A 17,930-nucleotide genomic window follows, 5' to 3' on the forward strand; every position below is an offset into this window, starting at 1 on the left:
AATTCTACAAAAGTTCTTAAGTCTTCTGTCTACATATATATTCTCATTGTCCACCCTTAGTACCTTGATGGCTTTCCTTGACTTGTGTTCAACATGATTCTTGAAGTCTTGAAGCTTATGAACCACTTCATTCTTGTGATGAAGTAGACCTAAGTGAATCTCAAAAATTCATCAACAAATGTGAGTATGTAGCAGTCTTGGCTGACTAAAGTCACTACAAAGGGTCTTGCTAAAACTATGTGAACTAGCTAAAGAACAACTAGAGATTGAGAAGACTTCCCTTTATCATACTTCTCCTTGAGATTCATATCCATTAAACAAGATGAACATTCTCCCTTAGAAAAGTTGATATTAGGTAGACCTTTGACCATAAGTTTAGAGAAAAGTTGCTAAAGAGAGTAGAAATCAAGGTGACCAAACTGCTCATGCCATAAGTTGATTTGTGAATGTGAGTGAGTCAACAAGGCCTGAGAAGGACTCTTAGGCACAAAGTGGGAGAAGGAATAAAGCCTCTTTTCATCATTGACTTTCCCTACTACAACCAATGAATCATCTTTAAGAATTTGCACCATCACTAAATCTGGAAGGAACTCAACTTTATCACCATCTCTTATGTGAGTGATTTTGTAAACTGATAAGAGATTGGAGGTAACATTTGGAATGTAGAGAACATATTTGAATTTTTCATTTTCCATTTTTACATGTCCTTTTCCTTCAACTTCCATCCTAGTATCATCTCCCACGAAGATGTGTGGTACCTTTGACTGCTTCAATGAAGAAAAATATTCCTGTGAAGAATCCATATGGTAGGAGGCACCTAAGTCAAGGATCCATTCCAAAGAATAACTTGTGTTTTCCACAAGGGCTCACCATTTACCATTTGAAGAGGTTAGAGTTGAATCCTTGGAAGTACCTAACACTTGAATCTTGTTCTTCTTGAGTACGTTTTCTAACTCATCAATTCTTTTTGTCTTGCAATGATGCTCATCATGATTTGTCTTTTTGTAGTATGCACAAAAGAATGTTTCCTTCTTTTCATTACTTCCCTTCTTGTTTGAAGAAGAATTTCCTTGTTGAGAGGAGGATTGTTGTGTCTGAGATTGTGATTTCTGCTTCCACTACTTCTTGTTGTTGTTACTTTTCCCTCCTTGACTTGATTTGTGCTCATCACTAGCCACTAAGGCTTTGGTCTTAGATGACTTGAGAAGTCCAAAATCCACCAAGTCCAAAATGCATCAAAAGAAGGCTTGTGGTAAGCAGATCCCATGGTCAACCTGTGTGTATTAAAACTCAAAACAAAGTTTGTGTACTCAAAAGGTAGCCTCTTCAGGATGTGATGAATTAACTTGTCATCCTTCATGGGATTTCTACAATCTTTAAGAAGTGCCCTATACTCATTAACTTTGATGATGTAATCATAAATTGTGTCAAAATGCTTAGGATCCAAGAGAAGTAGATCATCCTCAATTTGAAATACCTTTACTTCATCCACCTTACCATACACCTATTCAAGTTTATCCCATGCTTCTTTAGAGTTTGAAAAAAAAATTAATGTGAAAGAAAAGATCCCTATGTACAAAAATTTTGATAACCCCTAAAGCTTTTCAGTCTTAATGTTTCTAATCAATGAGTTCTTTAGCATCAATAGGTTTGGTAATTGTACCATCAACATAAAGACTATATCTTTTTTCCATTAATCTACTCCATGCAATATCTTTCAATGTAGAATAGTTGCATGAAGTTAGAGGAGGAAATTTAAAACCCATGATGTAGAAAATGAAAGGAGCATAATAAAGAGACACAAAAACATAGTACACACCCCCCATTTTCACTCAATCAAAAGAACCCCCCCAAAAAAGATGTTGTTGGCACTTTATAAGTAGTGTGTTTACAATGGACCACTTGTCAAAATGAACAAAGTGGACTTTCTAATTTTTCTTTTACAACTACCTTATGAGGCTTAAATCTATCAGTTAAGCATTGTGGCTTAGATTTACAACAATTCTTAAAAAGAATAAAAGCTTTACAATGCTAAAAAAGGCCTAATTCTAAAAGTGAGAAATTGGTCCACACAATACTACAATCTAACTTTAGATCTAGAAAGTAGACCAAAAAAATGCACTTTCAAAAAAAATAAAAGCTGAAAAAGTGACCAGATGTGCCCGTACGAAGCTTTTGAAGTTGCAAAACACAGGATTATGCAGGTATAGTCACCAAAAAATACAATTTTTGCAAAATCTATGCACCAAAACTAGAAAACAACACCACCACTAGAAAATTTAGGAAATTCTACCTAATTTCAAAAAAAATTACACCTAAATCAAATTCTAGATGTCTGAGTTATGGGCTTGCAAAGTCAGCTTGCCAAAATGAAATACAATTTGGAGAGGTGTTTGAAGCAAAAAGTAAGTATAAATTTGATGGTCAAATGGCCATTACAAAAATTATAAAATTCCTAGTTTTGAGTATCAAATGGTTGTCAAATTTAACACTGTGTTCTGCTGATGTTAGCAAAAAAATGGCCCTTGGGTGACGTGGCAGCTAACTCAATGATTTGTACCATACAAAATGTATGGTGTCATGGCAAAAACCCAAATTCCACATGCAAAATGTGGCAGTTCTAGTTCAGGATGTGTAGCAACACTAGAATGGTCAAAGTTTGCATGTTTGAACCAGTTGAAAGGTGCCACATGGTGGTTCCTTGTTTATCTACATGGTGTGGTTACTACAGTCGTGGATGGGAAAGAACTCAAAGCCATGCCTAAAAATAGTACAGAGATGTCAATTTTAAAACTTCCACTTCTGAAACAAAGAAAACTTCAGCGATGCCTGCTTTTCAAATAGTGTACTTTTCACAGGCTAAAAACTTTCCACTATCGCCGAAAAAAAGAAAACTTCAGCAATGCCTGGAAAGCTTCTTTGCATGCTGGGAAAAAGTAGCAATGGATGACGAATAAAATTTTGTGTAGATGAAAATGGATAAACAAGCACCAGAATCCTTGTCAGAATATCCACTCATGTTGCTAATTGCAAAAAATGTGCCATGGCCAAAGAAAATGTAGTGTGGCACTGAAATTCTCCAAACCCTCACTGCTTCCAAAAATATTTGCATGTACACTAGAAACTAGTAACTCAATGCTAGAAACCCCCAATGTGGCCTTTGAATGGTTTGCAAGGGTCTGTCACAACTCTTGTAGTCGCACAGCTGGAATCACTAAGAGTGTCAGGATATTCTGCAGCCGGTGTCAAATCTTGCTCAAGCCGTCGGGTCTAAAGCTCTTTAGTCCCACATGTATTGTGGGTGCACCTTGTGTGCTAGTTAAAACAAAACCACATGTAATGTCAACCAAAAGCAAAGGCTACCAGTCTTTGTTTGAGCAAGCTCACCGATGAGGATTTGTGGCCGAAAATTTGTATGTGCTTCCCACTACAAACTATGGATTAAGCCCACCAGATAAATCAAATATACCTTGTAAAAAAGGAATATTCCACATGTAGGGCCGGGAGCTGACAACCTGGTGCCTTCTAAATTTTTCTCTCCAACCAGCCCATAGAGCTAAATTTTTTTCAAAATTTTCAAAAATAAAATAGTAGAGGAATTAAAATTAGAGATCTGAAAAGTAAATCACAAATCTAAAAATAATGACCATACTCGAACTACAAATCGGGGCCTCCGAATTATGATCTGCAAAAAAAATTTGCCTCATGGTTGACTTTGGGCCAAGGTAGCTAAGTTTATAGTTGATTTTCATTGGTTTAGTGTTTTAGATGTAATGGCGAGGTTAGATCTAGCTCTAGACACTCGCAATTTCTACAGTACTACGAATTAAGGTTGACGTGTATAAGCAAGCGTGGTCTTGAAATGGCTATGTGATGGAGGACAACACCCAAGTACAGAATGGACACAAAAAGAAAGGGAAAAATTTATTAACTATGAAAATATGCCAGTACACTTAGTGCAGAGAAAATAGACTCCAAAACAAGCCCTATGGGCTTACTATAGCATAAACCTGGAGATAAATTCTTCTCCTAGTACCTTCTCTCAAACTCCACTCTTAATTGCCTTTTACAATGCCAGAAATGTTCTTAAATAGACCTCAGAGGGTTAAGGATTAGGAATACATTCTAGAAAGTGCTAATTGGCATCCACTAACCAAATAGAAGGCTCTAGAATTCACATTAGAAGTCGGCACAAAATTAGAAGAATCCAGAAATGGTAATCGAACTTTCGAGAGGCATAACTTTTGAACTATAGCTCCGATTGATGAACCGCTTACATTTTTGGAAAGCTCTCAAAGCACTCTATAGCCCTATTGACAATATTTGCTCATACCCCATTTTTTGGCCCTATTTAAGGTAATTTAATGCCCCTATCCTAACTTTGAAGCATTCTTAAGATGTCTCCAGAAACTAAAAAACTACGATAACTTTCAAATCGTGGGGCCTTTTGACTTGATTCTTTTTTTGGAATGCTCTAAATTAAAATGAAAATAATCCAACAAATTTACACCTTCTAGTTCACCAAAATGATGGCTCAATTACATACTCCTATTTTTTTGGCATTTACACATATCCCAAGGTGATTAAAAACTCTAACCCAGAACACTAATAGTGGAACTATGAGAGTTGGAACCTTTATTTGACCCAAATGGGTATCCAAAAATGAAAACACATGAAACAAAAACTAAATCTAAGTACATTTTTTTTTGGATGACACAGGATTGCCCTTATACCTCTGGATGCTCCTGCATCACTATGTGATGTGAAAATCTCCAAGTTTCTCAAATACCATGTAAGAATTTTCCTAAGGAAAAAATTCACCCAAGAACTAAGAACTCAAACACAAGCACACAATAGACCAAAGAGAGAGAGTATGATTAGAATGATGATATATTCAATATGTCATGATGAGAGTACACTAGGAGTGCTTGCATATAAAGGCCTTTCAAGAAGCACCTAGAATGTCTCTAGAAACAACCAAGAGATAAGACAACTAAGCACCTTATCCAACATTCTAGATGAATGGATAAGAATGAAAAAGTGTGTAGAAGATTCCTATGTTGTAGATAACATGTACTTAAAAGACATGTGGAACCCTATGATGTCATCATGACAACTCATAAGAGTGCACAAAATCCTAAGTCTCTCACAAATAAAATAATGCATAAACCTAAGTAAACTTAAGTAACTATAAATAGTGAATACATATTTACACCAACGAAATTGATGGTCATTTGGCTCTATTACCACCATTTAGGATTAACCTTAGACAAAAATAATAATTACATGCAAATATAACCAATATCAAAAAATAAAAGATCGCACATAAGAGAACACAAGGCACCAAGATTTAATGTGGTTTAGCCAATCCTTAGGCTATGTCCACCAACAAGTCCAATATTATTATGATCTAGTGATTAAAACCTAATTATCAATACCACCAAAAGAACCAATTTTTCCATTGCACATTATAAAAATCCCTAACCCTAAGCCTTTTCGTAGAAGCTTTTTGCCTCTTACAAAATTAGAGCTAGAATAATAGAAAAATAGTAGTTTATGCCTTTTACAATATAAGGGCATTTTTTGCTTCAAGGATGCTACCCTTGAAAACCCCCATAGAAATAATCTAGAGGGAAACCATGTCGAATAAACCTCTAAATCTGATTAGGCTCCACATCACAACATAGATGCTTTCATTTTGAGGACTCATGGGGATCTTGGTAAAGATGTGGTTAATTGTTTCATTTGACATTTTATCCCTTGTACGAGGATGGTTACATTATTATGTCATGGTATACTCTTGAATATGTTTAGAGTTTTGACATGCTATAGCATGTTCATATGGATCTTGTTAACTCTTTGGTTGAGATAGTTTAGATCATGTTTTCATGTTTATGTTCTTCAGGCCATGGTTGGAACTCTTACATTGATCTTGGTTTATTTTCTTAGTATTGAGTACATTGATCATTTGTTGGATATTTCATGATATTTCTATGTTGCATTTGGAGTTAGCATGGATTCATTGGTTACAAGTGCTCATGGATACTTAGAGATAGTGGTGATGTTGATTTCTCTTGTGATATAGAGAAGTATTTGTTGAGATAATTATTTAGATTCAGCAAGAAGTTTGAGGGGCATTCACCTGATATGGACTTGAGAGGAGATTTTTATTAGATGAGTTTTGGTTGGAGAATTGGATATCTTTACATTTGAGCATTCTCATCCCCACTCTTATTTTTCTTAGTAGTTTTATACTTGAGAGGCATAGCTCATTATTTCTCTCAGGTGTATTGTGTTTATGCTTGTCTTTCATTGATGTGGATCTTGAGCTATGGTAAATGAGTTAGTTCTAGAGGGTTCATTTGAGAGATAGTTTAGTATTGGTTATATCCTTATGCATATGTTCTTTTGTTGGTTGAGTTTGGGAGATTATTTTATATTGGGCATATTCCTTAGATTAGAAATGGTTATTCCTTGTTTTAGGAATGGTTTACAAGTTTTATCTTCTTATGAGAGGCTTACATCCATGAGTTTTTATATGGTATGATTTGGGTGTTGATGTGGTTTCTTGTTGGGTTTTTATGGAGGATATCTTACTTGTACAATTTAAATCTAGAGTTGTGTGTAGATGAACATGATACATGTTATGATTTCCATGGTTTCTCTTTGGTCTTGGCTACCTTACTAGATGTTTGGTTTCACTTATATTGGATTTGAGATTGGTTGGAGATTGTGATCACTAGTTTGTGCTCATGTCATATGTCATGTCATAGATGCCATGGTTATTCCTTTATCTCTTTTCTTTCTTGTTTGTGGAGAACAAGGAGATTTTTGGGGACTTGTTATGAGAGTTGTTCTTTTAGGTTATTAGTTTATGTGTTGTGGATGTCATTGATACTACATTGATTCATTCTTTGAGATGTTGTGAATGGATTGGTTATAGATTGAAAATTATCTATTGCAGTGGGAGATTACTTGTATATATGTGGCATGCATTTCTCTTGAGGCTTGTGATTGAGGTTACCAACTAGATATGTTGATGTTGTGAGATTCACTTGGTATACCTTTGGAGGTTTGGATAGTTGGATGGGTTAGAACTTTCTATGGGTGATATTTCAGCTATGGTATTTTGACAATTATAGATACATGTGATATCTTTGGATTAGGTATTTGTGCTTGGCATTTTATTTAGTATAGGATTTTATGGTCTTCCTATGTGATAGGTTGGTGGATTTCTCTCTGGAGGGCTTCTATGTATGTCTGGTGATAGTGGCATAATAGGAGGTGGGATCATTCATGATTGAGATGTTGGATACTTTGATTTTGTAGTGGGTACTAGGATGGAGCACTTGGTGTACTTTGATCCATGATGGTGGACATGCTAGAAGTGATTTTTTCCTTTATGTGGTTATAGATTGACCCTATGAAATGTATATAACAAGGGGGAGATTGTTGAGATAATATGTTTTGGACACATTGAATAATGTTTTTATATTGTATTATTTTATTTTATTATGTAATGTTGTACCTAGGATCACCTAGATGGATGTGAAACATGGAAAGATTCTCATGGGATATACTTGATGTGTTATATTATAACATTGTGCTAATATTTGATGTAATTATTTAATATGGGGAAAATACTTAAATATCCAATATTAAATGTGGGGTCAATGGGTTAGGTAGCACATGGTTTGATGACATGGCTTATGTAATACCACTTAGTGGTTTTATGGGGCTTACTAGTATATAAAAAGACACAACAAAAGTTGTAGACACAAGACAAAAGGTAGAAAGGGAAAGAGTTGAGTAGGACAAGGCTTGATAGGTTAGCCAAGGGAGCATTTGTGATGTTTGGAAGCATTTCATGGGATGTGTGGACTCATGCTTATTCACATGGATTTCTTTGTTGTAGTTATGGCTTTGAAGGTTTTCATGGTTGTATTGCAATGGTATTTTCGCTAAATAATACATGGTGATGGATGCTTCTGGAGGGTGGATTTTTTTCCCTCAATGAGGGTTTCTCAAGGAATATCTTGGGTCACATTTTTGTCATTATGTTTTCTATTCTCTTGCATAAGGGTTTTAATTGCATATTTGTTTTAGATCTATTATGGGTTATGTGGAAACAAATATATTTTTGTTTAAGTTTCCTTACATAGTTCACTAGTCATGTGATGTGAACAACCACTATCAATAATCCATGAATCATTTTTAGTTACATGTGGAATACAGGCACTTTCATCTCATACTTTTCACCATTTTAATCTTCTTTGATTTTAATTTGGACCATCTCAGAGTTACTTCCTTGTTATCATCAAAACGTATTGTTGGATACAATTGTCCAATTGTGTGTTCTCTTTGATGTTACACAAATGTCATATCAGTTGTCAGTCAGTGCTTACCAAGCTCACTTGGTCAACAAGACAATTTTTCTTGTCTACTAAGCATTCCTAGATATTACTTTGTAAAGATAGTGCTTACTGAGCTCACTTAGGCATTGAAGGGAATTATGGCAAAAAGTAGTGTTAACCAAGCTCTCATCGTTAATGAAGGAAAATTGGTTAGAGTAAGTTTTAACTGAGTTCAATTCATTGGCAAAGGATTTTACAAGTTTTTAGTGTTCACATAACTTCTATTGGTTAACATAGAAAGTCATTTTAGGACCAATGTTTACCAATTTGGGTTGGCTATTGAAGAATTTTGTTGATTTTTGGATACGAAGTTTAATTATTTCAAGTATTGATTCCAACCAAAAATGGTGATGATTATTGGTCATTATAATTTGTATTGAGCTGACTTGAAAATATGAATGATATAAATATAAGGTCAAGTTGTGATTTTTAGATGTATGCAAGTGTATTGATTGATTGAGAAAGAAAGTGTGTGAGAAAACTTGAAGGATGGTCACATATCCTTGTGAAGAAACAAAGTAATATTTTATTAGGAAGGATCAAGCTTTTGTGAAGTAGAATATAGATTTGTAATCAATAATTCAATTGCATCTCAATCAGGTCATTTCATTGTTACTTTCTTGCCATTATAGCAGTGATCCAAAATCTCTTAACAGAGTTGGTTTAATAGCAAGTTGTATATTCTCTAATAGGGTGACAGTTCCATTGAATTTTTTTAAAGACCTCTTACAAGGCCACTCCTAATAGGGTGATTAAATCCTCTAACAAGGTCACACCTAAAAATGTGTTTTGTAACATTTAACTAGGTTGGATCCTAATAGGGCTCACTTCAAAAGAGTAAAAAATAGTAACTAGTTATGTTGGTGGTTTTTTCCAAATAGGGTTTCCATGTTAAATCTAGAGTCTCTTATGTTCATTCCTTTTCTCTCATGTTTGCAAATTATTACTATTGATCTTAGATTTGCTAAAGTAAAACATACTCTACACTTACCAAGTTACAACATTTTCAGTATGTTTATTGAGTGACATCAGTAATTAGTTTTATAAGAAATCTAAAGGATCTGTGGATATATTTTGTGGTATCAGAGCTTTTGGTGCTTGCAGGAAAGGTTTCAAGGACATTAGCTAAAGATCAAGATGTCTTGCAAAAGAGAAATTCCAAAGCTTAATAGAGAACTCTTTTTAGCATGGTAGGGACTTATGATACTTCATCTGGCTTCTACTAGTGATTCAAGCTTGAAATACCTTGATGGAACTCCTACTCGTACATTATCTATTGGAGATATTGCTGAGAAAAAGAACCATTACACCATGTTGATAGATATTGCATCTAACCTTAGCTATGATGAATTTGATGAGATCAAGGACTACAAAACTATTTTTGAAATGTGGAATAACTACAGGACATCGATGGTGGTGATGAAAATGTGGGGAGAGACAAAGGAAAAAGCCTTAGAGGACAATTTGATCATATGAGAATGAGAGAAGATGAAAATATTGCCAAATATGTCAAAAGAGTCAAAGCGAGTGTCAATGCAATTAGAGCATCTGGAGGAGAAATTAAAGAAGAAACTATGACAAGTAAAATTCTTAGAACACTACTTTCTATCTATGAAATTAGAGTATCCGCTATTCAAGAAAGGAGGTGTAAGAAAAATCATAAGATAACTTTGGATACCTTAGTAGGAAGATTGACAACTTTTGAGGTAGACAACTTTGACAATTATGTTCCAGCTTCCAAAAATATTGAGTCTGCATTTGAGGCCAAGCTTTCACTCAAGGAGAAAGGCAAGAAAATAAATGACATTTAGTTAGAAAGTGAAGAAGAATCCAAGGAAAGTTTTGATAGTGATCTTAAAGTTTTTGAAGCTTTACTTGTAAAGAAATATTCTAGAGGTAGAGGAAAATATAAAGGTAAAGTTCCCTTAATCTATTTTTCATGTGAAGAAGTTGGTCATATTGCTACTAGATGCCCAAAAAAATATGAGTATGAAAAGAAGAGTCATAAGTAAAAAGACAAAAAGGATTTCAAAGGTCATAAATCATACAAGGACAAAGGTAAGAGAACTTGTTTTATGGCTAAGGATTCTAATGGTAGTGAAGCTGAAATAGTTTACATTGCTGTAAAAGATGAATTTGATGATGAAGGAGATATGATGGAACTTATCTCTCATGTTAGTAAGAATGATACATGGATCATAGATAGTGGATGTTCATATCATATGTTTGGAGATAAAACAAATTTTGAACATTTTGAACATTATGATGGAGGAAATGTAAGATTTGGAAACAATGAACCTTGTTGTATAAAAGGGAAAGACCGAATCTCATTAACCAAAGAACTTGTATTTGATAATGCCTATTGGGTTGAAGGACTAAAACGTAATTTTATAAGTGTGGCAAAGCTAATCAATATTGGATTCAAGGTGGAATTTAGGCATGGAAAGGCAAGACTATTGGATGACAAAGGAAAACTAATTGGTTTAGGAAAACAAATAAAAGGTAACCTATTTTATCTTGATCTTGGTGATTGCTCATGTTTTATTGCTCAATTTGAAGAAAATTGGTTATGGAATAGAAGATTATGTCATGTAAATTTTGACAACATGGTGAAAATAAGAAAATTTAGGAAAGTAAGAGGTATTCCTAGTTTGAAGAAACCAAATGTTGGTTTATGTAAGAAACCAGATGTATTACCTGAAACATGGAAACAAGAAACAAGGAAACTATCCACGAGGAGAATTTTATCTTATATTCAAGTTAGAAAATCTCTAAGTATAAGTAAACTCTCATGGAGTAAATTGAAATAGAGTGATAAATACAAATGTAAAGTAATCAAGATAAATCATATTCTTCAAAGAACAAATATGTTATCAAAGCTCTCAAGAAAGGAATATACAAGGTACAAATGACCATATACAAGGCAAAATAATGAGCACAACATCAACAATGCATCAATCATGTGGATAAAGACAGTCCACTAATAAGTCATTTCACTGCAAGTTAATGGGTGATCAATCCATAACCTGCATGACTCATGATTTAAGCAATGAAGTATACATAACATTATATGACATGATTTCAAAGATACCAAAGGGAAGGAGTATGATTATTAACAATAGATTGCCTTAAACTAAGAGTAAAATGCCTTCAAGATGGGTCAGATTAACTGAAATTGGAGGAAAACTCCAAGAATAAATGGTATAGACCATAAATTGCCAATATGGCAATAGAATGATGCTAGAAAAGCATATACTGCACTTATGTGCCAGTCAGGAGAACAAAATAAATGATGAAGGCAATAGTGTATAATAACTCATAATCCCAAGGAATAAGAAAGAGCTCAAAAAAAAAAATTTTTAAAATTATAAATGTGAAATATATAAGAATGCACTAATAAGTGACAAGTCACAAAGACACAATAATTTGTATATTTATCAGGATATATATGTGGGCCCCCATATATACTCATGAATAAATATACCTAAAATATTGCGGTATGAAATCATGCAAAGACAATTAAGATCATATATAGAACATAATTTCTAGGAAACATACTAAAGAGAAATGCCAAAGATGATGAAAGAGAATCATTAGCATCAACCAATATTTGCAGTAATTAAGCCTCCTAGGTTGAAGTCCACCCATTCTAGAAATTGATCTCGTTTACTAAGTAATTTTTGAAACTAGTTAGTTTTCCTCTTAACAAATTTATCACTGGAGGAAGAGTCATGATGTTGAATGTACCATTTGTTTCAACATTAGCTTGATTACCATTATCAACATTAGCATTATTATCATGATCTAAAAATGTATCATTACCATTGTAAGAAAAAATAGGAGGAATAAAGGTAGATATATGAGGAGTAGGGTTTAGAGAAGGAGGTTAGTCCTCCACTGACACAATTTTCCTTTCACTAAATTGTACATTTTGAGCATTAGATGAGTCATGCGGATTATTTTCTGCAATACAAACATTTCATGCTATTTGCACTTTGTTAGTAACATGATTAATCTTAGATGGAGCAATAGGAGGTAAAATTTCAACCATATTAGATGAAATATGATCAGTATTCAAATGAGCAAGCTTTTCATGCTCAATATTAAAAACAATATCTTTGTGCATAGAGTTTCTTGAAGAGGTGAACCTAGAAAATTGAAATAAATTATCATGGCCTAACTTAACATTAGCAACAACTTCGTTAGTGTTAGGATCAATAAAAAAGCACATATCCTTATAAAATTCAATTTTATAATCTTGACATAATTTAACAACAGAAAGAAGATTGTATTTCAACTCAGGAACATAAAGGACATCATGTAATTTTCCATTTGGAATACTAACATTCCCAAATCCTTCAACTTTACAACTATGATTATTAGCTAATTGAATTGGAATATTAGAAGGATTGGGTTTTAAAGAATCAAACACTTCTTTATGATAAGTAACATGTTGAGACGCGCCAGTATCAATAATCCATTCTAAATTTTTAGGAACATTATAACTAATAGTAAAAGCAAGATGGGATGGATGAGAGTTTTGATTATTGTTATTGATAGGTTGCTTATCTTTTTGTTTTTTAAAACAATTATTAGCTACATGACCATCTTTCCCACAATAAGTACAATGGGGTTTGGAATTTGAATGATTCCTTTGATTATTATTATCATTATTATTACGATTGTGATTATGATGATTGTTACGGTTATTGTGATTATTTTAATGTTTGACATTAAATGTATTATTGGAATTATTAGAATTATTATTATAGTGATTGTGATTACTATGATGATTATTGTTATTATTTGAACTAAAGTTATTACTATTTGAATTTTGAGACATAAATGCATGTTCAGTTGATTTAAGAGTACCAAACTAAATTAGCTTAGCTTCTTCATGTCTTAATAAATTTTGAAAAATAACATAAGTTAACTGAGCAGTTAATGTAGGAATAGCAAGTTGTGCATGAATATTAGTTATAAAGTGTTGAAACTGTCTAGGAAGACACTTTTTAAGAATAATATGAATTAAGTGAATGCCATCTAATTGAACACCTAAAGAAACAAGTTGAATTTTAATAGAATCAAATTTTAACAAAAATTCATCCATGGTCATAAAATCTGTATACCTAAGATCTTCAAGTTGATCCTGCAATTGAATTTTATGGGATTCATCTGCACTGTCATATTTGGTTTGTAAAATTGACCAGGCGTCATGGGCTTTAGAACAATGTGCAATTAAAACATACAAATTTGGAATAATGGAAACACCAATTAACCCTAAAGATTCATCATTTTTAAGTTTCCAAGTATCTTTTTCATCTTGGGTAGCCACTGAACCAGGTTCAACAGGAGGATCAGTGGCTATCTCGAAGAGGTGTTTAAAACGAAAAATGAATGAAATGTGAGTTTTCCAGGAATGATAGTTAGTATGATTAAGTTTTATTTCTAGAATTAAGGTTGACATTTTTTTGGAAAAAAAAATGTCCCCCTTATGGAAATATTACTTATATGTTAACTTGAATTAAAAACAAAACGTGTTGATGGAACTAAGAATAAGATTTTGAAAAAAAAAATGATACAACCCTGCAAAGAAACATTAGCACAATGATTAATCTGAAACAAAAAGGAATAATGAAAAGGTGTTTCAGAATAATTAAAAGAATAGAGAAGATGCGATTTAAATGATTATAGCCTAAAAAATGAATGGTGACAAAATTATGGCCAAAAAAAAATGAATGAGAGAGAGATGAATCCAACTCACTATATTTAGGATTCCCAATGATTCGGAATGATTGAAGAAAAAAGAACTTATAAATAATTGTTAAAGGTCAGATTTTTAAGTTATAAATTAATTTTATAACTTTATAATAAGACCAATAAATTAAAAAAATAATAATCAAAGATTAATAAAGTCCTAAGTGAAGGAGTTATAAAAAGCAATAAAGATAAAATGCTTATATTAAATCTTGTTAACAAAAATAATTTAAAAAAATAGTAAGCCTTAAAAATTTTAACAAAAAAAAACACTCAAGAAAGCTTTTAAAAAAATACTTAATACTCTTTTTCAATCTAAAAACATAACACACGTATTTTGAAAACCTAAAACTCTTTAAAAAAAAATCTCTCTTTCTTTTAAAAAAAACTTCTTAATAAGCATGCAAAGGCTTTTATAAAAATGTAATACAGTGTTTTTGAAAAAAACTTAAAAATGTAATAGACTTGTTTTAAAAAAACATAATACCTATTAGTTAAAAAATGAAATACACTCATATGTTAAAGAAAATGCATATGTTAAAGAAAATGACTAGGTTAAAGAAAACACATATGAAAGAAACGACTTTAAAAAAAACAACCCCCTTAAAAAAATGACTTACTGAGCCTCCAACAAAATCAAAGATTAAGATTTTAACGCATCCGCTGATTCAAAAGGGAAGTGCCCACCACACTCAAACAAATTAAAAAATAGTAACAAAAGCAGCAAACAAACTGGTAGAGAGTGGTGAGGGAAAAAAAATAAACCTAAGCTAATCTATTATGGTGATATGGAGGCCTAAAAAAGGTGCATACACTGCCAGTAAAGTAACTGAAAAAAATGGAATGGGAAGGTGGCACAACAAAGAAGAATAGTGGTCTCTGTCTCAAAAATAGAATAGCAGCTATGGCAAAGAAGATCTGAGCAGAGTGAAAAAAAAAGAAAGAAGCAAAAGGTCGCAAACCTAGCTGAAAAAGACTCCTGCCAAAGAGAACCTTATCAGCAGAGGCTTCTATCAAAGTGACTGTAGCAAACAAAGTCTATGCCACAAAAAAAACTACACCTCCAAATTAATTTGGGGAAAAACGACTGAACTAGAATCTAAATGGAGAGGAATGCAAGTAGCTAAAATGAAAAAACAAAGAATATCAATGAAGATCAGGCAGATTCGACAAAGAAGAAAGTTTTAAAAAAATAGAAAGAAGAATAAGAAGATCAATGATAAGGGAGAAAAATGGAAAGATGCTTAACAAGATTAGGGAAAGTTGTAAAAAAACAAAGTCGATAAGGTGAGTTTAGAAATGGAAAGAAAATTTACTAAATATTTAAATTAAATATGTAATAACATTCATAAAGATATAGAGTTGTAAATATTAGGAAATATTTTAAATTTCAAAAAAAATATAGATTAAAATATATTTTAAAATTAAAAGTAATATGGATAGATTTAAGCTAAATAGAATATGTAGGCAAAAAATTTATATATACATATAATCACACTTAGGGTTATTTAAGTGATCCCTACAATAATAACATTAGGGAAATAATATTTTTAATTAAAAAATAATAATCTACAAAATAGCACAAGTTAAATGCTAGTCCACCACAAACACTAGAATAAATGCTAAAAATATAATTTTTTTAATAATAAATGAGAGTTATGTGAGAAATGCTCCTTGTTTTGGCAGCACGCCTTCCAAAAAAAGAGCAAAAAAAAAAAATTGAAATTATTGAAAGGAAAAAACCTTTGGCAGCAAGCCTTCCAAAGAGGGTTAGTAAAAAAAATGATAAAAGATGATAAAATAAAACCTACACACAAAAGATGTTAGAATGAGCAAACAACCACAACACAAACTTCTTCTCTCAATAACATTTCCAAATAAGGTTTGCTCCAATGAATGGCAACCTTCAACACAAAACTTAAAATGAGGATTAGTAACCAATATCTGATACCATGTAAGAAACAATAAGATAGAGCAAGGAATGTGAAACTATCCAAGTAAGTTAAGTGTGAAACAATGTTACCATGAGATAAGAAAAATCCAAGGAGCATACACCAAGATAGTTCAACAATGGAGACAAGGATTTATAAGGGGAAAGCAAAGAAAACCCCTTGTGAGTATTATGAATGAAGGCAAATGCCTAGAGAAGAGAGAGAGAGTGGTGGAGCAAAATAGCTCAATAAAATAACATCAAAGTGATGTGTTGAGAAGAAAGAGAGAGGAGTATCTCTCTTAAAGAGATGAGAAAGGAGTTGCATTTGTTCACATGTGTAACTCCCATTTCTATGAATATCACATTCATAATAGGTGTGTGCAAAGTGTCACAATCCTCTTAAGGAGGATAAACTAAATTCCTTAATAAAAGAATTATAAAAATGAGTTGTCCTCACATGTGGAATAAAGGAAAAATAATGACATGTCCTCCACATTTGTACAATAGGACAAACTACATTTAGGGATCCTTGGAATATCCCAAATTAAATACATCCAAGGAAAGATTAATATTTCTAATAGTTTATGCAAGAACTGTAAAATTGGAAAAATGGTAAAGACTAGTTTTAGAAGTAAAAAGTATCAATCTAAAGATATCTTGGAAATTGTGCATACTTATTTGTGTGGACCTATTGGAGTAGAATTCTATAGTGGAGAAAAATTCTTTATTCTTTTTGTTGATGACTGTTATGTATTTAAAAGAGAAATTAGAAGCATTTGAAAAATTTAAATGGTATTTGACAAGAGTAGAGAAAGAAATAGGGAAAATACTGAAATGCTTAAGATCAGATAGAGGTGGTGAATTCATCTCCAATGAATTCAACAACTTTTGCATTGAAAGAGGAATCAAAAGATAGGTTTCATCCCCTAGAACTCTTATGTAGAATGGTATAGCTGAAAAGAGAAATAGATCCATCATGGATTGTGCAAGAACTTTGATGATTGAAAGGAATTTTGTTGTCAAATACTAGAAGGAAGCTATCAACACTACAATCCATACTTTGAACCAAGTTCAGTTGAAGAAGGATTCAAACAAGACTCCCTATGAACTGTGCTATGGCTACAAACCCAATGTAAGTTACCTAAAAGTATTTGGAAGTAAATGTTATATCTTGAAAGATTCTAGAAATAGAAAGCTTGATGTAAAAATTGATGAAGTTATATTTCTAGGATATCCATATAAATATTTAAATATGTCTACTCACAAAATCATAGAAAGTGCACATGTGAGAATTGATGAGTTTGTAGAAAAGGTTGAAGAAGAGAACAAGAAAGAACCAGAAGACTACAAAAGGTTTGTCTACTATGAATCTAACATTTGTTAGGTATATTTGATAATAAAGAGACTACATCTACTAAGACCAGTACAGTTACCAAGTCACAAATAATTTAGACCGACTCGTAGGAATCCAAGTTATAGTTTGAAGCTACCAAGTTTGAAGGACCTGAGTCGTAGATAGAACAACCCAAATCTCAAGTTGAAATTCAAGAGGAAGACAATGAAATTCATTCAAAAGGTAAGGAAACTATATTAGCCAAGTATGTCAGAGGGCATCATACACTTAATTAGATTATTGGAGATAAAATAGAAGGTGCTATGACAAGAAGTAAGCTAAAAGGTACATGTTTACTTGCTGAATTTGAACCTAGAAGTGTTAAAGATGCATTCAAAAATGAATGTTGGATTGAGGCTATGAATGACTAAATTGAACAAATAGAGAAGAAAAAAATCTAGACTCTTGTACCTAGGCCCAAAGATAAAAATGT

The sequence above is a fragment of the Cupressus sempervirens genome, chromosome 5 (genome assembly GCF_028749045.1).
Source record: "Cupressus sempervirens isolate cs-2001-9-10 chromosome 5, ASM2874904v1, whole genome shotgun sequence".
Classification (NCBI taxonomy): Eukaryota; Viridiplantae; Streptophyta; class Pinopsida; order Cupressales; family Cupressaceae; genus Cupressus; species Cupressus sempervirens.